Here is a 25187-nt window from a genome sequence, read left to right as displayed (position 1 = left end):
AAATTCATTCTCCTTATCTGGAACAATGAAGAATTGCCACAAAAGTGGAAAGAATCAATAATTGTTCCAATTCAGAAGAAAGGCGACAAAACTGAGTGTAATAATTATCGAGGCATTTCTCTTCTGTCAACATCCTATAAAATCCTTTCAAATATTCTATTAGCAAGACTGACCCCATACGCAGATGAAATTATTGGAGATTATCAGTGCGGATTTAGACGAAATCGATCAACTATCGGCCAAATATTTACCATTCGACAAATACTCGAAAAAAAGTGGGAATACAATACCCCGGTGCATCAACTATTTATTGATTTTAGAAAGGCGTACTACTCGGTTAAGAGAGAAACATTATACAACGTTCTTACAGAACTTGGAATACCGAGAAAGATAATTAGATTAATTAAAATATGTTTAAATGAATCCCAAAGTAAAGTCCGGATAGGAAAATTTTTGTCCACGAGCTTTCACGTCGAAAATGGCCTGAAACAAGGAGATGCGTTGTCGCCATTATTATTTAACTTCGTTCTGGAATACGCTGTAAGGAAAATCAAAGATAGCAACCAGGGTCTAGAGTTGAACGGTATGCACCAGGTTATGGCATATGCTGATGATGTAAATTTAGTAGGGGATGATAGGAGAACAATAGAAAGAAATGCAGAGATCTTATTAAACGCTTGCAGCTACATGGGTTTAGAAGTAAATGCAGAGAAAACTAAATACATGGAGGTGCGTCGGAACCGAAATACAGCAAATTATAGATGCGTTAAAATATTAAATAATACCTTTGATAAAGTGGATAGTTTCAAATATCTAGGATCAATATTAACAGAGGAAAATCATATCTACGAAGAAATTAAATGTCGACTAAAAGCAGGGAATTCATGTTACTATTCGGTTCAAAATCTCTTGTCGTCGCGAATTCTGTCGAAGAATTTGAAGCTTAAAATATACAAAACGATAACCATGCCTGTTGTTTTGTATGGCTGCGAAACATGGTCACTTACTCTGAGGGAAAAACATAGACTGAAAGTATTTGAGAACAAGATCCTGAGACGAATATTCGGACCCAAGAGGAACGGGAATGGGGAATGGCTGAAACTTCATAACGAGGAACTACATAATTTATACGGTTTACCCAACATTGTTAGGGTCGTGAAGTCTAGGAGGCTTAGGTGGGCGGGTCATGTAGCTAGAATGGAAGAAAGTAGAAACGCTTTCAAAGTCTTGACTGGAAGACCCATCGGAAAAGACCATTAGGAAGACCTAGGCGCAGATGAGAGGACAATATTAAGATGGATCTCGCAGAGATTGGAATACAAAGTAGAAACTGGATGCAGTTAGTTAAGAACAGAAGTCAGTGGAGAGCTTTTGTGAACGTGGCATTGAACCTCTGGGTTCCATAGGCCATAGAGTTAGTTAGTTAGTTTTGCAAAACATTGCTAGAAGAAATCTTAGGCCCAAAAGTAAAGTACCCATTGGTCATATTTCCGTTAGAAATAACTTAAGCCATATGTTAGAATTATTAAGGATATAATTGTATGTGAACTATAAGCAAAAGCGTCTGAGTAAGTTCTGAGAACATCATGAAAAAGTCACCCCAAGAATAAATTATCCCTTATGGATCTTTTCAGGACAAACTAGCTATGCTATATTGTTAGTGTTTTCATGAAACATTTATTTATGAAATACGAACACATACGCCTGAGTCGTTCTTGAGAAAATCGCAGGGTAAAACTTACTGTCAAAAGTAATATACCACTTCTAGATTTTTCAGGATGAGGGAATTATAACATATAGCTAGGTTATTTACGTAACTTTTATTTATGAAATATGAGCAACAAACACCTCCTGAGTTGTTTTTGGGAAGACCATCGGGAAAAATTTACCCCCAAAGGTAAACTATTCTATCTGTAATTTTAAGGATAAACGATTTATGCCATATTGTAAATTATTTATAAACTGGACCAATAGAGTAATTTTTAAGCAAATCGTTACGAAAATTTCACTGTCAAAGTAAACTATCTTTTTTTGGATTTTTCTTTTCGGAACAAGCGAGTTATACCATATTGTAAGATTACAGCAGAAAATGTTTTTACTGAAATTACAACAAATTTGTCTCAGTTATTACTAAAAAAATCGTAAAAAATTCAACCCTTCAGAAAACGTCTCCTTCTGTATGTTATCGGGATAAACGATTTATGCTGTATGTTAGTTTATTAATGAAATATTTCTTTACGAAATATGAACAAAATTGCCTGAGGCGTTAATGACAAAATCATCGGGAGAAAGCTCACCCTAAGAGTAAACTAGTCGTTCTAAATTTTTACATGATAAACGAGTTGTCATATTCTTAGGTTATTAATGATACGTTTATTTATGAAATGTGGTTGAGAAAATTGTGCATAAAGAACGCATACCATAGAGTAAATTACATCATATGTATTTTTTTTTTCAGAAAAATGATTCATACTACGGTGGAGAGTTGTTAATAAAATATACATTTATAAAAAATAAGTAAAATCGTCACAGCTGTTCTTTTTTGAGAAAATTTAATTATTTTAAATTAACATCCTTCAGTAAACTACCCCTTACTTTTAGGTGTCGAAGAATATAAAATTCGAAACAATAGTATGTTATTAAAACGTTATGTCTAGAATTCGGCCCAGATACGTTGAACAGTATGGCCACTATTTGAGTGCATTAAAAGCGTGACGAACCGACAGACGAATAGATGGGTAGACATCGAAAAATCATTTTTTCGATATGTAGTTGCCATATAACTTGAATTCATTGAAATCTCGTATTCGATTTTTATAACTATCACCACACTTTCTTCTTTCGTCGCTCGAATGTGGAAACGAATAGGCCTACACCGATTCGTAAAGTGGTAATTTGTAATCCCAAAAATTTAATTTGTTATGTTTAATGAGTTGTCGCGCTAGAAAAAATTTATGCCTGTTACATCATTTTATTATCAGATTTTCACGCTATTGTATAATTAGGAAGAACGGTATGATTATAGTTAATATCCATGGCATATTTTGGAAGCATTCGTGTTCCTCACAAATAGAGCTGTATAATTCAGTTTTGTTTAAAGAAAGCATTATGAAACGGAAAGACTTATGATTGCATTTCTTGCACTTGTGGATATGAAAAAGGAAAGATTGAGTCAATACTCTAAAAAGAAACTCTCTCTCATACTAACACACAAAAACACTAGAACAATAATTTTACATCAGCTTTTTTATGACAACGAGCTATTCTGCTTTATTCGCTGTGACTGTAAGCCTGCAGGTCGCGCATGTTTTTTATCCTGATCCTGACTCGCAGAAACACTCGCAGTGAGTTGAAGTTTCTTTTGATGTGCAAAAACGGAAACGGGAGGAATAGGCATACCATACCTTAAACTGAAAACAATCGCTATTACTAATAGTACACTAATATTGAATAAACACGTCATTAGAGGAAACAAAAAGTTATTTCCTTATATTGTTTCGGTTCTTATTAATATAAAAATACACTTTCTGTAATGCTTTGTAAAAAAGTAAAATAAATGGGATGTAATGGGATTCGATCTGGTGTCAAAACAGTTTAAGAACTACCAGTCCGTCACTCTACCCTCTTGACCACAGAGACAACGTTTTGTTGCCTGTCATTTTTTATCAAATAAACACTCATGGCTATAGAGCATGACACTTCCAAACTTAAGAAAACAGTTTTCCTCTTTCTTTCTATATTTCCGTACAACACCTTGGTTGCACAAGCAAATTTATGTTTGGCAGACAATTTACACCCTAGGTTAAAACCAATAAATGCAATATTTTACTCCACTTCCTAGTTCCTTGATTTAACTTCTGGATACTACAGTACTACCAATCATGAAATTCCCTCTGCAGTCGTGCTCTGCTACTGCAAAATCCCTCGAAGGAATTATTGCCAATATACACAAAACCGAGCATAACTTGTTTTTTGCTTATATTTTTATTTTATTATCTTTTTTTGGAAATATCTTCTTAGATGGATTGCTTTCTATTATTTCCACTTACTAATAACCGAATTTTACCCATAAACGTAAGGAAAAATGAAATAATTGCGAAAAATCATCGGGTACAATATATGCGCATTTTTGCGCATGAGGGTACGTCGCATTGATGTAGCTGCAGATTTAGCTATGCAATTAAATACGCGAATGCTTTCGGAAACGGCCAAGTTACCTCTGACAAGTGTGGAGACTGGATCTTATACTATACCTGCATAAGTAAAGTCTTACAACCTCGATAATCTCTTCTTGGGTAATGTTCCTAAAGGCCTGGTTATTGGTTTCATCTCCAGCACAGCCTTCAATGGGAAATCACATCTTAATCCCTGAGTTTCGAAACTTTAACATTAACACTGCAATTACACGTCGGCTCAAAATAATTTCCTCCCAACCCCCTCACCCCTGATTTTAATCGATTAATACCTTCTAAGTTACTATACTTTGATTCCAGGTACTGGTATATGTTATTAAAATTATTCACGTACTGTTACTCTTGATGAATATCCAAACGGATATGATTTGTATGGTTTTATTCTATCTCTAACAGGAACTTTAGATGACAACACATGGGATGTAGTACGTGATTCCCCTGTAAATTTAAAAATATCATTTTCAGAAACTTTAAATGAACCTGTTACACGCATTGTGTATGCACAATTTTATTTCTTAGCACTAGTAGACAAAGATAGAAATATTTATATCGATAACACCTAATTTATTCAGTTGAGTACGATGACGATTATTGTGCCCTTCTCTGCTTGTCACGATAATGATGACGAGTTTATTGTAAAGGAGCTAGCCATCGTAAATCCTGACATTCCCTTCCTCCAAAACTGGATTTTTAAATCGCTATTTCCTTTAAATAAGTTATCTGAGCCGGTCATAACTACAAACAAGTACCTAGGTGAGAATGTATATGGCATTACCTGGCACGGAAGCAATGTAGAATATTCAGAAATCTTAAGGAAATATTTCAGAATCTTAAGGAAATATTCAAACATGTTCAAATTCTACAACCATATACACATACGGAATAACTAGAAAATGTTTTCTTTAAGAAATTCTTCAGATATGTTACAAATTTAGAAGTAATAGACTGTCCAAAGTATACTTCATTAAGTTTTCACGTTTACAGGTGTACACATAATAAACATCGTTTCGGACAATATAGGTGCAGTGTTCATGAAGCATTAGTGTATAGTGAATATGTGAAAGTGTATGTGGTACATGTGAATAACAGGGATAGGTACATACCTACTACGATTAAAATAATAATCTTCAACATGTATAGTGACGAGTTGTTAAAAGTGTTACTAGTTGATAAAGTGACTGGTGCAAGTGTTACTGGGATTTACCCTATTGACACAGACTTCCTGAGACGGTAGAACCTCCAGCTGTACTTGTGATTAATCTCGATACATCTGGTTCAAGTGGATTACATTGGGTTGCAATGTACATCGATGAGAAGAAACATGGATGTTACTTTGATAGTTTTGCTATGGACGTTCCCAAGGAAAGAAAATTTTATCAAAAATACAAAAATATATTTTACAAATAATCATCAATATCAAAACGATGATTCTGTGTTGTACGCATATTTTGTTTTATTCTTTTTGCATCATATTATTCCCACTCATTCATTCAGTGTTTTAAAATGTTTAACAAGAAAAATTTGAAAAAGAATGATGATATCGTTTATAAAGATGTATACATTAAAAAAAGAAAACAAATATTTTTTTAAACTTACATTCCTCCATTTTATTTACAATTCCTAAGAAGTATTCCATTACAACCTTGATAATACATTAGTTAATGCTATTGATTTTTCATATTTTCACCATTAATTCAACTGTTGTGCATTACCATATGCACATCCTGATTTGTTTACAATATTTGTGTGAAAAAAACAATATTCATTAAATGTGTTTCTACATTTAATGAAGGACAATGTTTTGTTTCTAAATCAATGACATTATCTAATGTAAATAATCTTTTAAACCAAAGAAATTTCTCTAAACCTTATTATAAAAGGTTGAATTCTTTGCACATAATTGATATACAAGGTTCCGTATGCATGACACAGTATATCCAGTTTTGCTATTCCGTTTCAAACCGTGTAAATTCAATGTTAACCAATCAATTGTTTTTGACAACCTATAGATAATAACATATTCTATTGGTGATTTTAGCAATAAAAATTTACTATATCATCGCATGCAGTTAAATATAACTAACGAACGATAAATTCGTTATCAGACATTTTAAATCTTGAATATCGATAATACACTCATTTACGCATGCAGCCATTCCATTTTTAATGACGGGACATTCTGGCCTATAGTTCTGCGAGACATTTAATAAAAATTGTTGATAGTTGTTAAAATGTACAGTTACGATAACTCAGAGTAATCACCAAAGACATTTTGCGGCTACAGCCATATTATAATTAATAACGGAAATATTTTACCACATTTATAATGATCAGTAATTAATCTTACGGACGGGACATTTTTATGACAGTTTTGTTACGCACTGATTTTAGCTTAATTTTCTGAGTTGTAAAATCGTAAGAGGGTAGTTTTTAAATGATTTGTGGTGCATGTTTTCCTACATATTGACCTACGTTTAACTGAAAAAAAAAACTACTTTTATTAAATTGTAAACGAAGACAAACTAATCTTACGAACGGGTCAAAAATGTCTTACGGACGGGACAAAAGAATTGAATGTATAAAGTATCCTTTAGCATGCTCTTTATTGCATTTATCTTAACTATTATCCTAAAAGTAAGTAAAACTGCATTTAGTACTTCCAAAATTAAATTACAGAATGATATTATGCAGTCGAAACGTCTTACAAAAATTGCGTCACATCATTTAAATGTGACATTGTATTTGCAGTAGCTCTGCAACTTCTAATGTTCTAATATAACCCTGCTTAACATGTACAATTTCACCTTCTTGAGAGTCCGAATAAACATCACTAACCCTCATCCGCTCTGTTTAAAGGTGATCGTCAATGGAGTCTGAATCTGATTATACTTCAGAATTTTGGAAGTGAAGGCACTAAAAGTAAAAGCCAAACCTCTTGAGGCAAATTTAAATGCAATTAAACAACAATTCTATTAGTGTCGGGTAGTACTTAGGGAAGGGACACATCAAATCTTACGGACGGGACACAATTTCAAAAGCCTTTTATTTGTTAAGTACAACCAATTGGTTGATTAAACTTTGAGTATAAATTGATATTAGGCTATTTGCTTTGCTTAAATGTTTTCAGAATGACATTTTATAATATGTAAAATGAAGTTTCTTGCTTCTTACGAACGGGAAACCAAATGCAGAGACAAGTTCGGAGTTATTTCCAAGAGAACTACAAGCCTTTCTCTCGCAAACAACAGTGTTTGGCAATAGAACACGAAATGACTGTTTCCCTCCCAAATTGGCCGTTTTAAGTTCAGTCACAATACTGAATAACAGTGTCGCAAACTAACGTCTCCTACATGTCTCAGAAGAAGCTTGTCAGGCTCCAGGTTAAGTTAGACGGTGTAACATTCAGAAAACAACAAATCGGAGGAATTTTGTTCTACTTCAATAATTAGAATATTTATTGCCCTTATCAGGAACTTTTCAAATTCATACAAATTAAAATTTCACTCAACTGTTTATTTTGGCGCGAAATGGCTGTAGTGAAATTTCATTTATGTGCCGAATGAAAAACGGTATAATTTGTCCAACAAATTCTGTATTTTTTAAAAGATCGCAAGTTTTACGCATAAACCATATAAATGAGATTTCACTATGTTCTTGTTCAAACACTTCAAAGAGTTCACTAAGAGTTTTATCAAGAGATAAATACTTCGCTGCAAATGTTCCAGTATTATGAAGATGAGTACAATCATGAAGAAGATTTGATTTGCATTCCATACATTCAATTGGATTATTATTACGTATGTATACTTTTATACTTGTTAATACACAATTCACATTAATGTTTTCACCACTACATAACACACATAACACACTAGCACTATTCGAATACATTTTTTCAGCCTGGAATGTCCGATTTCCGTCTGTCTTTTCTTATGAAAATTTCGGGAGATAGTCTGTATCACTTAATAATTCCGCACATGTTTCATGCTATTTTTCTGTTGTTAATATTCCAATAATATGCGTGTTTGCATACAAATAAACACATCTTCAACACTAGGACTTGCTGTAATACTCCATGCAAGGGTTTCCAATGACTTTGGAGGCCACACTCATACAATCATGAGCAAAATCGTGGTAGGATCCTTATCTACAACCGTCGTATATTAATGTATCGTTGAAATCCCATATTTCAATAGCCTTCATTATACATTCACGATCCACTTTTTGACTATTACGACAACAGTCTAAACCCCAAAATCTCGATGTTCTTGATAATACAAGTGGAGATGGGGTTGGTGTTTCTGAAATTGTTAGCACTGGTTATTCTATTGCATCAATATCATATTCTTCATCTGACGATGATTCGTATATTTCTGTTTCAACATTGGATAATGCTTCAGTCACAACTTCGCAAGGTTCCTCTTTCTCAAAAGAATGCGTGATGTTTCTATATATATATATATATATATATATATATATATATATATATATATATATATATATATTCCCCACTATAACCCGTATTTAAAGTATTTTCATACCCTCGAGGTAATCACGTGTTCACCATTCTTGGCGCCAAACTTCTTTTCTATTTCCAATTAGCATAGGGACTAAGGGCATTAGGGTTTCAACATGTTAACCTACCGCAATCTCAATCTTTTTTTGTATTCTCCGCTGACATTGTCTCATGTTCACCCACCGCGGCACCAAACTTGTTTTCTATTATCCTGTCCTCATTTTGTGATGTCTACCCGGCGCGGCATCGGTGTTCTATGGTATTTGTCTTCATGTTTTCACACGTACCTGTAAGGTCATTACCCACAATGCCATCTTTCGCTCCCACCCAACCAGTTTCCATAAATCCAACGAAAACTTCAGTTAGTCTCCTGAATTCACTGGAGAAAGACGTACGAAAACCATGCTCTGTATGCAGCATAGCCTATCATGCAAGAGTATACCTACTCCGTAAAACGAGATCTTCACGACCGTACAAATAAAGAAAACAAGTCCCGCATGAATAAAGTTTATTCCCTCCCATCTTTAATATGATCACAGCATAGCTGTCCTACACTATGTAAATGAGCTTCGTATCGAAGCGAAAGAACAAATAATTAATATGATCGCAGCATAGCTGTTCTACATCATGTAAATGAATGATTGAATTAAAATAATACGAAAGAATTAAAACTTCTCTTCTGGGGGTCAATTTCTGTTTCTACATGGTGGTACAGGTACCATTCTCTGTTACTACAGGGACTACAGTGATCATATTTTTAATATAGATAATATTATTGAATTAAATAAAAAAGATCTCATTCTATTTTTTCCCAAGAGTATGCTATGCATATTTTAACAACCTTTCTAGAAACTAACCTACCCCTCCTAACGGTCAACCTTTCCCGGAACCATTCTGACCAGCTAACGGTCTGGCAATTAACGGTACATCACCTACTCAACCATCTATCCATAACAGGGTCATAAAAAAGCAATTAGTTTTACAACAGGGTGGCATAAAAGAAAACCAATACAAGAGGGAATGGGGAAGGGTTTACAATTACCAGCCTTACTGATAGTTGGTTCCAATTAAAAAATAGTTTACTCAGTCTACCCACGGTTCTATTGTTGTGTAGAATCTCATCCATTCCTACTATTTGTGCCCTTGGAAAATATGCAAAACATGCTTGGGCCCCATCCCCTCCAGGGAGTAATCTACACCCCCCAACACCCCTCCAAATTTTCTTACACACACCTCTGGGTGGAAAAGGAATACTCCCCCAAATCCAATTGTATCAATCAGTATCATATAGGTTATTTATTACATCAAGAAAATGGGTTTAGCGTTTAGGAAAGAAGGAATTTCTTATTTATTTATTTATTTATTTCACTTCAAAATACGAAGCGACCTCGTTCTCCTGTACGGCTTCGAGAACCACATGACCTCATTATTTCGGGCGGTGTTTCGATCGAAACAATTGACAAAACAGACCCGCTCATACCTACCCTCCTGGGCTCCGCGGTCGTTTCCAAGAAAAGAGATTGGTAGACAGATGCAAATGACTGAAATTGGTAGCGTCTTGAGCGTCTTTCACCTACCTCCTCCTCAATAAGGAAAATGTGACAATATAGTAATAAGCCTATACCAGATTCAGTTGTAAATACTACTCTGCAACAGGCTCGCAACCAAAGGGGGGCTAGGGAGGGCCTGGCCCTCCCTTAATTTTTCATGTCTCCTTCAGACCTCAATACAAAATGCACAATTTAGATATTTTTAAGAGAATTTTTAATGACTTGACCCCTCCTAACATATTCATGGCCCCCCAAAGCTCTGTGGCTGGTTTCGAGCCTGCTCTGCAAGTGGTGTATTCACTAAAATTTACATTTTTGAGAGGTAAAGTGACTTTTTCGTGTGATTGTTTTGCATTGGCAGTTTTTTAAGAAAAAAATAAAAACAAATGAAAAAAGGCAGAAACTTGTTACTCATTACTCTTCTGAAAGCTTCAGTACTTGCTGCCACATTCACTTCAGCTTTTATTCTTTCTAAAGCACAGTGGACGGTTGGTGGATGCTTAAGCTCTCAAGGTGGGGTTGAGAACCCTTCTGTGTCTATTCTTTCTTCTATCATAATAAACTTTTAGTTTTCTCTCGTAATAGTTAACGCTCCGTTGAACGTTGTGTGTGTGTGTGTGTGTGTGTCTGTATGGTTCATCATGTTCGTCTTGGGTTATGCTTCTTGTATGTTCTTTAAAATAGATGATGAATTTGAATATTTCACGTGTTTGAGAACTCTTAACGCGAAGTTAAATGTAATGTCTGGGATTATGAAATTCGGAAATAGGCCAGAACTGGTTCCACATAGTCAGAAGCTTTTTACATGTGCTAAGTCTGCTTACCGTAACTACAAAGCTTACTTTGAAAACCTAAGAAAGGAGGAAACTCAAAAAGAAGAAGTAAAGAAGAAGAAACAACAAAGAGAGAGGTGATGGAGAAATTAACAAAGGAAGAAAGGGGCATGATGAGATTTTGGTCACTTTTTCGTGTGCTTTTTGATAATTTTTTGGTCACTTTTCAGCTATTTACAAGAGACCAGACCACTATGAGCCAAGAGATTATTAAAATTAGGGTATATTAAAGAAGACAAAAAAGAAAGATACAAAATGCTTGTAAATTGAAAAACTGGATTTCTGGAAAACAACTAAATCAATGAATAATTTTCTTATGAAAAATATTCAGAGCCAATAACGTAGCAGGAAGGGGCAGGAACGGAGATTAAGAGATCAAATAATATTACAACAATTAACGTTAACAACAGGGTTAGAATATTAAAATAATGAAATTGGAACTATGTACAGTATAAATTACTAAACGAATGTGATTTTAGCATGGAACGAGGGATTTTTTTCCCAATTAATATTTTGGAAAGAATATCACCCTCTAAAACTTGCTGAGGGTGAATAAATTGAAATAATAGGAGAAGTTTGCAAAATAATTACAATAATTCCTATGTGATCAATTCATGGGTAATTACGGGGTAAAATAGTAGACGTTAATTCCTAATTAAGAGAAAGTTCTCTTAATGGGCATCTCTCAATAGTGGACATCTTCATAAGAAAACAAACTTTCTTATTCTTCCATTCCATAAATATGTGTGGTGTGGTGTTATGAGAGAGAACCCTTCCTTTTACGGACACCTCTCATTTACGGAAAAATAATCGTGTTCCACCCATGTCTGTTTTGAGAGGTTTCACTGTATTACTTAGTTTCATAATAATAATAAATGATAAAATGTGTGAAGTTACTTTATTGAACCTACCACTGCGAAGAGCTGATATTATTATTATTATTATTATTATTATTATTATTATTATTATTATTATTATTATTATTATTATTATTATTATTATTATTATTATTATTTGTAGTGGTATTAGTACTAGTGCTAGTAGTAGTAGTAATAATATTGGTAGTATTGCAATAGTTGCGTAACAAAATATACTGTTTTCTTGTTTGAGCTTGTTTTAAAATTATAGCACTATTCTGAGCGCATCCCGCCTTTTATTTTGAACACCCCCCCCCAACGTAAAAATTTCTGGCCTACTTACTGATCCCCGCCACTCTCTGACGGAGGAAACCCTCCCTTTGCTTAAGGAAAAGAAGTGAATGACAACTGTACTGCTAATTTGCAATTCAATCATGTGGTCTTCATGAGTGAAGATCGTAGACTACTTAGAATGGCTAACAATACACAACACAGCGAAGTCCGTAAAATTCCATTGTGGCAACGCTTCCGCATCTAATAATTAAAAGATCTCGGGTCGCAGCAATTTGTCCCTCCTCTTTCGAGGGTGATACGGGAAAACACAAATCGACAGCAGCGCCATTAGGAGTGCACTTGAAATAGAAAGGCTATAGTAGATTATGTGCCGATTCTGCACTATGTTTTAGAAGGAAAAGATGAAACCTGAAGTATAAATTATTTCCCCGCTCCTGATTGGTTGAGTTTCAGCCACATGTACTTTGGACCAGTTTAGCCAATCTGCGAGTGGGTGGAATTTTCCCACAGACGGAGAAAGGTTATATATTTGGCAACATGTTATTACATGCCTGTGTTCGTACTTTGATAGAAATTTCCCTAATCGAAATTTCCCTAATCATAGTTAAATTTAGCAAAAAGAGAAAGAGAGGATTTATTGATAAAAGGAAAAAATACAGGGAAATTCTCTAGCTGACTGATTGACCAATATAAATGCTTAAATTATTCTTTGTTCTTCAGAAATAAACCAATACAGTAGTAATATGTGCGTGTGTGTTCAAAGTAGAATAAATTGCACCCATTTTTGGATGGGTGTATTTGTGTGTATTCTTTGTTAAAAATAAAGTTTCCAGTTTTACGTCCCACGTATATGCTGGCTAGGTAAACGAGACGGTGATGATGAGAAATGAATGCAATAGTGGAATGAATAACGTGGTAGGAAATGGGAGAACCCCATGAAAACCCACGAACATTGTTTGTCCGCCACAAAGTCCACTTGGTGCGAGGTGGGATCCAACCAGGGATCGAAGCACCAGAGGTGAACGCTCTACCACAGAGCCACCGCGCCCCCTTGTTAAAAATAAGTAAAGGAAAAACCAAAAGTAAACTTAGGAGGAAAATCCAAATGAACAAAACAAATGTGCTTGGCACTTCCTTTAATATAACTAAATTAATATTCTCGGATAAGAATTGGATATTCAACAAACTAGTGAAAATTTTGTAAGAAAAGGGAAATTCTGCGTCAGTCGAGGAAAATTTTCTGAAGAAAGCCTACAAACACTGTTACATGCTCACTCTGAGTATTGACATAAAAGAGAACATTTTGACCAACGGAGATGACTTTAACATTTCTCGATTGAAAACTATCTCAATTTTTTCTTGCCAGAAACTCAAGAAAAGAATTTGTGTCAACCCATAAACATACATTTATTCGTAATACACAAACACAAGCTTCTTAAGATTTGTTGAGTCTTAACCTTGACTTGATTTAAACTTACACATACAAGTTATAGGTGTGAGTCAATCCCGAAAGATGTCTATCAACTTTAAATTAAATTATTAGTCATTGACATAGGTATTCCTGCCTTCAAGGATGGATCCAGGACCGACTTCTGGGAGGGCGTTGGGTTGTCATATTGCTACTTACCAGTTAGAGCTACTTTTAAGAACTTCAAACTCTGGAATGGGTTTTATTTATATATATGTAATAAAAATATTTCCTCTTCTGGGTGAGGGCGATTTACCCGATCGCCCCCTGGATCCGCCACTGCCTGCCTTTTACAGGTTGCCCCTGTTTTATAACGAAATTCGATAAAAATTAGCCACTTTTTATACAATCTGCTTAATGCACAGTATTAAGGTGGATCACCACCCGGAAGTCAGTACATATTTTAGCTCATTGCCTTAACTACTGCGCAATGAAACGATACATATTATAACTATTGTACTATAAGATAGAGTAATGATTCAGTTAGAGCACAGGACACTGATTCATTTGGTTGTGTCTCCTGATATCGAAAACTGTAACAAATAAAAGAAAATATTTGATTCGTTTTACAATGAGCACACAAGATGGCACTTGCTGTTAGATCTTACTAGAACTGCTCAGTTTTATGAAATGTTCATTTCTATGTCTAAAGTATTTTAAAGTAACGATCTCATTATGAAACAGATATATTGTTCGACCGTTTTTGTGTTATGTTTCATGTTTTATTTAAATATTAATTTACATTTAAGGAAATAGATTTTTAGACGAAACTTGCGCAGAAAACCTAATGCGTTGCTGCCAAATTTGTACGTTTTACTGTAGTAGTCACAATAAGAAAATTCCTGGATTTTAGCGTTGCAGTTCGAGAAGCGAGATTGCGGTAAGGGTCGAAAACTAATTTCTCTAGTAAGTATCCAAACAGAATTCCATGATTACTCCCTTTATTACCTGGCATCAGTAAACACTCAATACTATCTGGCAACGCCACACTATTCAAGCAGCGTTTAGCATAGCACTGGGAACATTTAGTGATCCCAGTAGCGTAGCCAGGATGTGTGTTTGGGGGGGGCCCAAGTGCTGTTATAGGCACATATAGAAAAATTACAAACAAAAAAACATATAAACATAAAAATATATAAAAAATTACAAACATCAAAGTACCAAAGTACATTGTCGAACCTCTTTGGGGGGGCCGGCCCCTCCGCCCCCCCTTCCCTACGCCACTGAGTGATCCATCTTATGCTCACTGAATTGTCAGTTGTTATTCTTGCATTGGTAATTCCCGTCTTCATTACTGCAAGAATAGTGAACCGTGACTACTCATTATAATTACTATGCTGTATAATTTCTTTCTTTTTTATTAATCGCAAACAGATTAGGCTACTTATAACATCTAAGTATCAACTTTGAAAAGCCGCTGGATACACTGCAGCAGTGCCACGGTAGTTCGCTCCCATGTCTCAACACGCATTTTTTTTTTTTTTTTAAGGCATAGTAGCCTCAGTCTAAAGACAGCCACTTGCTCATAAAGCGATGCCGCCCCCGTGTGAGGTTTCTTTTCATACTGTCCTGTTTGGATTTCCTCTCCCTTGAAAACTAATTGACAGGCAATAAATTGAACACAAACTGTTGCCAAATCTTGACACAACCTCCCCCTCCACACACTGTTCTGCCGTGTCGTGACAAAACGCTGTAACTTTGGCGGAGCAGTTTTGCGAAAAAGAGCCGTAAAGTTTTCATCCGAAAATGTGATCTGTATCGTGTAGAACCAGTGTATCTTGACTTTGGAAACACGTGGTTGCATGTAAAGTTACGTAAATGCATGTTGTGTGATTAAATTTGCTGAAAATTTATTGGTTGACCATTATTGCCTAGTTACACTGGTTCTACACGATACAGATCACATTTTCGGATGAAAACTTTACGGCTCTTTTTCGCAAAACTGCTGCGCCAAAGTTACAGCGTTTTGTCACGACACGGCAGTGTTAGAAACATTGATGCAGGGGCGGATCCAGGACCGACTTCTGGGGGGGGACGGTCGGTTGTCATACTGCTACTTTTAAGGGCTCCAAACTTTGGGATGGGTTTTATTTATATATATAAAATAAGAAAGCTTCCTTTTCTGGGGGGGGCGATCGCCCCGATCGCCCCCCTCTGGATCCGCCCCTGCATTGATGTAAGGGAAAGAGAAAAATTGGCGAGGGAAAGGAAGGCACTGCGTATGGCAACGTTTAGCTTTGTCTTATCCAAAGGGACCACAAACTTTATGACGGCTTCATTGTACTAAATTCAAAATCTCCCGACTGGCTATCGTCTGGACGCGCTTTCTATAAACACAACACTAGCGTTCCCAGACAAAAAGGAAATAATAATAATAATAATAATAATAATAATAATAATAATAATAATAATAATAATAATAATAATAATAATAATAATAATAATAATAAATAGAAAACGAATTGTAAAAGCGTAAAGATTTGTTTTCGTTTTCACAAAACGCTCTGTAGTCACTAGCCACTGCCGGAATATTTGTACACTGAATATAAGATCCGTGCTAAATGCTGAAAATGGAAAAGTTCGGTTTCATGTCAAAGTATGGCCTATGTGCCCTGCTCAGTGAAAAAAAAAAAGTGCTATCTAGTAGGGCCTATTGCTGTGGAAGTTGTTCAAAGAATCCCCACAAGAAATTGTGTGTGTAAAGTACGGGACAAGAATAAACGACCATAAACGCCATTAATTTTAATGGCATTTTTTGTCGTTTATTCTTGTCCCGCACTTTATATGTCCCATCAGTTCTGAAGTAAAATCTGGACGTTTCACTCAACATTTTCATTTTGCACGGATTTATGGGCAGTCTATATTTGCTGTGTGTATCCACAATATTCACGCCGATTTATTGTCAATGTGTGCCATGAAGAATATGAACGTGATAAATCTCATGTAAGACACGAACTTTCAAGGCAGAAGATTATTTTTGCAAGAACTTCATATCCTAAATCAGAGTTGGCTTGTTTCTTTCTTTCGTTTCAGTTCAGCAAGAATTCAAGAAGTTCATGTTTTGGTCAAGTATAAAAATGTTCTGCTCACACTGCTGATGTGTTCTGGCCATATTAGCCGTGTTGATTATTTTTCGGTGCTTATTGGAGTGCTGATGAATAATATCATTTGTAGTATTATTTATTTTAATGATCAGATAGTGATGTCATTCGGTATGTATGGTATTAATTATTTCTTTGTCAGTTTGTGTTTAATAATTTTCAGTTATATTACTAGTGTGTGTAATCTATTCTACTTCAAGTATTATATTTCGTTCGAAGGCTATGCCTGGTCTCCACTGGTATCATATTCAGTTTTCATCACATGACATTAACTAAATAAAGTAATGGAATGATCACAATGTTTTAAGACGCACAGCCATTGGGGAAAAGTAAATTTTAGGCATTTTCTGAGTTATTTTGGCTCAGAATTTTACGATTGTGTCTGTGTGTGTATGGACAGTATTCTGAAGTTAGCCGGCAGACCCTTGACTGTGTATGGGTATGGGGTTTGTGATCAAACAGTTTCTTATGTTCTTTTCCAACACTCTGGGATATAGACTCTAATTTTGTATGGGTATACAAAGTAAGCAAATATTTGTATACTGACAGAATAGTTCATCATAAAATGGTAATTTCACGGTTAAAATGAGTGAGTGGGTGCATATGAAAGAGAGTTATGAATGATATTAAATTCCACTGTCGGATTGATTTACCCATGGATAAAAGGGAGGGTGACTCCGTTCTCCGACCTCGAAAGAATATGTAAGGCGTCCGCCCAGGTCCTAAACGAATACAATGGGCTGTGATATGAAGGGAGAACGGCGTGGCATCATGCTGCTACCTACCGACCCCCCACCTTTTCAGATCCAGTTTTATCCCTGAATTTACCACAATATAGAAAACCAGTAGGCATTACTCGATCAGAAGGTTCTACAAATTTTTGACACAATTCTTACATTTTCAGGTTAGGTTAAAGCTTTGTATTTCTTTTAACAGAGCATGCACCAATGAGGAGTCCCATTGCCACTTGCAGATTAACTTTAGGAGAGTTTAGTATACATACAGTGTGTATGTGTGGCATAAAAACTACAGTGCATAAAACACGTGCCAATATGTGATAGGTGATCAGTAGGTGACCACTAAAAGGCACAAATGCTATCTAACCAAGTCAGAGCAGGGGCGCAGCAGAGAGGCCCGAGCCCTAGCGAGGAGGCACGTCAGCGACGGGGTAGACATATAAACAAGCGTAGTGGAAGAGAACGCTTGCGTATACAATACTTTTACTATCACTTAAAATTCATTTTTTCACAAAAAATGTTATACGTCGTATTTTACCTAAAAATTTTCTCTGCTCGAGTGAACCCAACCAGTATTTCATGTTTACAAGTGTGAAATCATTACGAGAGTTCTATTGGGGTTAAAATAATTGAGTACATATGAAGACAACTGTGTAACATTCTAATTCCTTTGTGGAATATTTCTGCACAATGTAGGAAGCCTGTATTTTGTGCTTACAAGTATAGGGTAACAAGTCTGAACCATTGCAAGTGCTGTAACCTGTGTGATTTTGTGCGATATCAGGTGTTTTTTGCACTAACGTTTATTCGCATACCCTACATCGCCGACGCGCCTGCTCTTGGGAAACGCGGGGTCCCTGTTTCGCTCCTCCCTAGATTCTGTTATACAGCATTCTCACTTTTAGTGACAACCTAGTAGGAGTTCGTTTCTACTTTTGGCTCAGTCATTTTTATCGCATACGTACGGAACCGTAACAAGAAGTCCTCGTAAAGTTAATCTGCTCCCATGAATGTATCTCTACTCAGAAAAAAATTCGAAGGTGCTAGGTCTATGATTGAATTTCGCGGAAATAATAGAATATAGGAGGATAGCAAATAATATAATACAGCTCGTAATGATTTCCAGAGCACATCAGTTTGCAACTTACCAATCTGTACACAATTATTTGTGTATGTGCCAGGGTAATAATTGTCCAGAACGTCTTACGGAATCATTTGAAGCGAGAAAATTCAAGTTTTTAAATTTGACAGATATGATTAATCTGCACCAATATTTGTTGTATGCGTAGGTGGTTTAGGTGATGTAACTCCCAAATTGATGATTGGAACTTGTGGTCATTTAGTAACTGTCCTTGAGTCTAGTTTTTTTGGGTACCACCCTATTTTGGGCGGGGGGGGGGGGGGGCGGACACTTACAACTCTTAGCATGAAGTGCACTCTTGCTCCCATAGAAGAACGAAAGTGTTTCTTAAGGAGAAGTCGAATTACTGGGTGGAGATTGATTTTAGAATGGCTGAGTATAAAACATGAACAAACTTTAAAATAGCACCCAACCTGTGCTAAATGACCACTAAAATCCTCGAAAACTATTTAACCAAGTCAGGTCAGAACGCAGCAGCAAAGGACGTAAGTATGAAGTAGGTGCGTCAGTAAGGGTACATCGAAACGCAAATGTCCTCCGAACCCATACAAACAGACAGACATACAAAAGTTAAAACAAGAATACAAATTATCATGAACCTATCCCTACATAGGGCCGACACAGGAGAACAAAAGCTCTGCTTTATTGGTCTTCCCGCTTTTCCGTGCGTTTATGTCGGGTCTCTCCTCCCACTTACTGCGTGAATTGCTTACCAAAGCTCCACAATCCTCAAAACACAAAATCCTTATCAGTGGACATAGTGGCAAGAATGCTAGATTTCCTTCCACTCTTAGGAATGGAAAAACTACGCTTCCGACCGATTGACGTCGATTAATATGTGTGAAGATGTAAGTTTTCGAAGGAAGAATATAGCAAATGTGATTCTTGATAAGAGTGATAGAGAAAAAGACTTCCTTTTTCTATGCATATGTTGGAATGGAGTAGGTTTGAATTCAAGAGTTCCGTTCAGCACTGTGACTATATGAGATGTGAACCTACAGCTTAACGTGCGATCTTCACTGAAGACATGCTCTGCGGAAAGATACTCCCACCATCTCCTAGTAGTTGGTACTATAAACTAGTTTCTTTATACTTGGAAAATAGAATAGAATATTTTTATTGTCGTTAAACAACATTTGTTGCAATAGACAACGTCAAGAGATTATACAAAATATATACATTGAATATATAAGTACATAACTAGTCACTTTTTATTTTTTAACTCTTTCTCAAATTCTAAAACGCTATACACAGCTGTTTCAATGAGCCAAGATTTACAGTGTTTCTCGAAGTTTCTATTACACACTATTTAAAAGGAATTAAATATCAACGCATGTGCTTCCTATGCGCACGATTAACAGTGGAGCTTAGATGAAAGTACAAGTGTTTTTTTTAATTCCGTCTCATATATTTATCTGAAAAGGTATGTTGAACTTTTTCTATCGAAAAAGGACTAAAGCTTGTCAGAGCTTCCCGTTAGGAATGGTGCCATAGTGCTTAAACAAAGGAAAAATTGCTGTATTCCAACACTGCGTCGAATTCTTGGTTTCGAAGTGATATTTGTGAAATAAAGAGGAGAAAGCTTCGCAGCATAAAACCAGACAGGAAAGAAAAAGCCAAAATTTTGGGTAGATTGAGTTACGTTCACCCAAATATTAGTCCATGTACATGAACTTAGTATGTTCAGCTGTGGTACTTCTACAAATTATAAACTCTATACTTTAGCAAGAAACTACTTCCTATTTTCTTTACTATTCTCACAAGAACATGACTTGCTCTACATCATTCGATCTACAAATATCTTCATAATGATCCAGCGATCAGCATTCACAATCCTATGCGAGAACTTCGAAGTATCATCAACTATGAACAGATATCCAGGTTACATCAGAAGAAGAAAAAAAAAGCAACAGTACAGTATGCTAAAAGGTACTTCCATCATTACGGCCTTCCATTTAAACTTTTAACAAATACTTATCGTGAAAACGTTAACTGCTTTTTCTGTCTCACATTGAAAATGTGGAATACTTCCTTCTACCACGAATTGTTCTGGAGACCATATAATTGTACAAAATACTAAAAAAAAAGAAAAACAATGCTTATACTCATTACTCAGCTGCGCAAGAATATTAAATAACTGAAGTAATTATGAAGAAAATCATGAAATAAACATGTAGCTTTTGTACAGTTCGCAGCAAAAAAACCTGCAACACGAACATGTAAGTTTATTGTGAAACTACGCCTAACATCGAAGAAAATCAACATAACGTCTAAGTGGCAGGAATCACGCCAGGAGAAACCTTGGCATCCTCCCCTGCACACTTATTTTGGAGCAAAAGACTTCGTCGTTTCACAAACTTATATGCTCATGTAGATTTTTTTGCTGCGGACTGTACAATCTACGTGAGTATATTGTAGAAGAGAACAAGTTTCATATGCGATATTAGAAGAAACATACTATTATACAATCATAATAATGATACATTATTATTATGTATCATGTTTCCTCACGTTACGACGTATGCGTTCGAACAGGACTTGTCCGAAAACGGAACACTTTGTCATTCAGTACGCCAATGACGGTGTTCGCTTGCCCATATCAGTCTTGCGTTTCTGATTTCTAGTTACGGGGAACCGTCGCAATGGTATACAAGCTACCAGTCCCGCTTTAGCAAACTACGTCGAACAGTCGACTCAAACATGGCAGCAGCGTGACAGTGCCCCAACGTTGAGTCAATACTGTGGATGCCGCTATCCATTTCGTTATGGTCCCGTGCTATGGTTACATTGCGTGATCCAGTCGCTGCTTTTCGCTTTGTACAAATCTCTTCTGTCCACTGCTTCCACACACGCATCACTGTCGTCGCAGCATGCCCTGTACAAGCAGCAATTTCATGGTACGACAAACCAACTTCTCGCTGACCGATCATTCTGCCCTGTTCGAACTCACTCAGTTGCGTATATTATGCCCTTTGACGTCGACGAGGCATACTGGCACTTGTCTACGTCTTTGCATTTTGATTGACCACGATCTTCTGCTTCCCTGCGACACGCACTGATCTTGTGTTATATCACACGAGAGGACTCTGCCGGCCGTATGAGCCGGGCCATTCGTTCTGGATGTTGCAATTTTCATAAACGGAAGTGTAGATGAGATACTTCCAAAGACTACTGAATTTTCACATTTTTAAGAAGTAACACGGTTTATACTTCTTTAAGTGTAGTAAATATCTATAACAGTGAAGTATCAAATTACTTGTATTTCACATCCTTATTCCACTGTAGTTCGAACTTTCCGTGTCTATGAATTCTATATAAAATATAAAATGTTGCATGGAATGAGTCTAAGCTGCTAAGCGCCGAGATAAAAAGCAGAATGTAGGCCTGTTCACGGAGTGGGCTGGGTAGCGTAATGGTTGATGTATCGGCACGGTAAGCCGGAGACCTAGGTTTGAATCTCGGTCTAGTCTTTCATTTATCGCTGTATATGTGGCGTATTTTGCTCAGATTACCTTTATGTGCCTTGGAAATCCTAATCGGATAATTATATTACTGGTATGATTTCTACAATCAGTCCTTGTGCAGCTAAACAGTAATGAAGACCTTCGGTTTCACAAATATTGTTTACATGTTATTCGTTCTCTAAAGATCTTTGTTAAAGATTGGTTGCCGTAATCATACCTGGAACATTATCATCCAATTAGGGTAAAAGCTGAGTGTTAGTTTATTATTATGCTTACTAACAAAGGCATTATATATATATATATATATATATATATATATATATATATATATATATATATATATATATATATATACAGGGTGTTTCAGATAAAACGCCCAGTGCTTATAAATCCGAAATGACTGAGAATAAAAAGATGAAACAAAAACAGAGATAGGAAAATGTCATAGGGCACATCACATGGTGTTGTTATGGAGACTCCCAAGGCCCTCCTTTAAGGGGGCCCAGGGGCCAACTTCAAATTTTCAAATGGGAACACGTATGGAATCATACCTCATTCAATAGTACTTGAAAAACGAAACAACTTTTGTAGGAAACAATTATCGATCTGGGCCACCGTTTTCAAAATGGCCGCAAAAAGTGTCCTGTATCAGATAAAACGTCCAGTGCGTATAGGCCTAAATCAGAAACGGCTGAGAATAGAGAGATGAAACAAAAACTGAGATAGAAACGATGATAAAGCATATCAAGTGGTATTGTTGTGGTGACTCTCACGAAACTCCGTGAAGGGGGCCCAGGTGTCAACTTCAAACTGATATAGGACTTTTTGCGGCCATTTTGAAAACGGTGCCCCAAATCGAAAATTGTTTCCTACAAAAGTTGTTTCGTATTTCAAGGACTATTGAATGAGGTATGATTCAATACATGTTCCCATTTGAAAATTTGAAGTTGGCCCCTGGGCCCCCTTGAAGGAGGGCTGTGGGTCACCACGACAACACCATGTGATGCGTCCTATGACATTTTCCTATCTTAGTTTTTGTTTCATCTTTTTATTCTCAGCCATTTCGGATTTATAAGCACTGGACGTTTTATCTGATATAGGACTCACTTTTGGCGGCCATTTAAAAACGGTGGCCCAAATCGAAAATTGTTTCCTACAAAAGTTGTTTCGTATTTCAAGGACTATTGAATGAGGTATGATTCAATACATGTTCCCATTTGAAAATTTGAAGTTGGCCCCTGGGCCCCCTTGAAGGAGGGCCCTGAGGGCCACCACAACAACACCATGTGATGCGCCCTATGACATATTCCTATCTCAGTTTTTGTTTCATCTTTTTATTCTCAGCCGTTTCGGATTTATAAGCACTGGACGTTTTATCTGAAACACCCTATATATATATATATATATATATATATATATATATATATATATATATATATATATATATATATATATATATATATATATATATATACACAAATAACATGAATGGTTAACTGTTATATGTGGTTAAAGCAAAAACACAAATTCACAGAAGATTTTTTGGTGTCAAAAGTTGTAAATCATAAGACTTTTATTTTATTTTATTTTCAATTTCCCATTGTGGCGATTTGGCCAAGTGGTAATGATAAATCATTTCAAGAGCTGCCCTGCTATGTTTTATTGGAAACGAGTTTGGTATGTGTCTTGTCCAAACGGAACTTACGGACCAGCATAAAGGAATTTATCAGAGTTACGAAGAGGAAGTGGCAGTTTCGGGCAATTTTGAAACATTTAGGCATTTCAAAAAAACACAGTTAAGAAGGTCAAAATTAATTATGAAACTTCACCTACAGTTGAAATGACACGTTTGCAAATCATTTTATATCAGGTTAAAAAGTCCGTTATTAAATCTTGATAAAGGAAATTTATGAACGATGGATTTTTCTACAGCGAAATTGGGCTTCTTGTTCTCTTCAATGCAGGCTTTTTAAAAAATATATAGTAAATTTAGTAGTTGGTATGGACTGGCTATGCCAAAGCACCCACTAATTCTATTTTCGATTAGAAGAGAGCAGGGTAGCTATTAAAATTATTGTCATTTCTACTTGAAACAATCTGCCCGCTTGGTAAGTGAAAGAATAAAAGTATTTTTAGTGAATTTATGTTTAAATTCGTCTTTACGAAGAAATGAAGATGAAATTATAGAAAATGAAGAAAATCAATATCATCAATGAAAATTGTTAAACAGTCGTTTGGCCTAAGAGAATAATATGGTCACCAGCCTTAGATCGGGTGAATATTGACCACAGCGGGACAGGACGTTTGGGCGCCACCATTTGGGCGCGGACGTTTCGGCGCTGCCGTTTGGGCGCCGGACGTTTGGGCGCGAAGCCGTTTAGGCGCCAGACGTTTGGGCGCGAGGTACATAGTAAAAATCACAATTTACGAAATATAAAGCAAGCTAGGCACTGAAAACTAAGCGCGAATCAAGATATATACATTTCCTACACTTCTATCTTTATCTCACCTCATTTATCTATTTTCTATCTCTATCTTATTTATTCATCTAAAATAAGTAGTTTAATGCGTTTGTAGCATTTGTTGCCTAATCTCGTCATGGATTGATTTTTCGCTTGTTCACGATTCTTGTACTTCTGATCTAATGTTGATCTAATTTTTGTATTTTTTTAAAAAAGTTAATAATTACATACTTATGAATATTAAAATTTGTTTTCTTTCGTATTACGTTTGCCAAACTCTTCTCTTCCTTAAGTCCAATAAAGAACTACCAATAAAAGATTTCCGCGCACTCGAGTTGAGAGAAGTGGCCCCGCGTAACGTAGTCGCTAACGCTCTCGCCTTCAGTGCGAGCGGTCCCAGGTTCGACTCCCGGTAGGGGCACTCGGTCGAAAAAGTTTAAAAGCATTTTCAGGCCAGCCACCCTGAATGAGGTTTTCCTCATTCACACCAGGCAAATGCCGGGGTGATACCTAACTTATAGGTTCAGACCTCTTCCTTCCTTCCCCAATCCTTTCTTCCTTCACTTTCCCC

The 25187-nt window shown here is 36.1% G+C and overlaps 2 protein-coding genes across 2 annotated transcripts in view; one reads left to right on the top strand and one right to left on the bottom strand.

Annotated features, from left to right (window-relative positions):
• Window positions 1-25187, bottom strand: part of LOC145683671 (1-acyl-sn-glycerol-3-phosphate acyltransferase alpha-like) — a 368125-nt gene that overhangs the window by 200064 nt on the left and 142874 nt on the right. The gene's annotated exons all lie outside the window — the stretch shown is intronic.
• The window catches only part of LOC145683679 (neuralized-like protein 2), a 54120-nt gene continuing 45705 nt past the window's right edge, over window positions 16773-25187 (top strand). The window contains exon 1 of the mRNA XM_081755035.1: window positions 16773-16923. The gene's annotated coding sequence lies outside the window, so the exon portion shown is untranslated. The remainder of the gene's footprint in view (window positions 16924-25187) is intronic.

The sequence above is a fragment of the Thermobia domestica genome, chromosome 1 (assembly GCF_964235325.1).
Source record: "Thermobia domestica chromosome 1, izTheDome1.hap1.1, whole genome shotgun sequence".
Lineage (NCBI taxonomy): Eukaryota > Metazoa > Arthropoda > Insecta > Zygentoma > Lepismatidae > Thermobia > Thermobia domestica.
The sequence above is the reverse complement of the archived record's forward strand: the minus strand, read 5'-3'. Positions and strand labels throughout refer to the sequence as shown.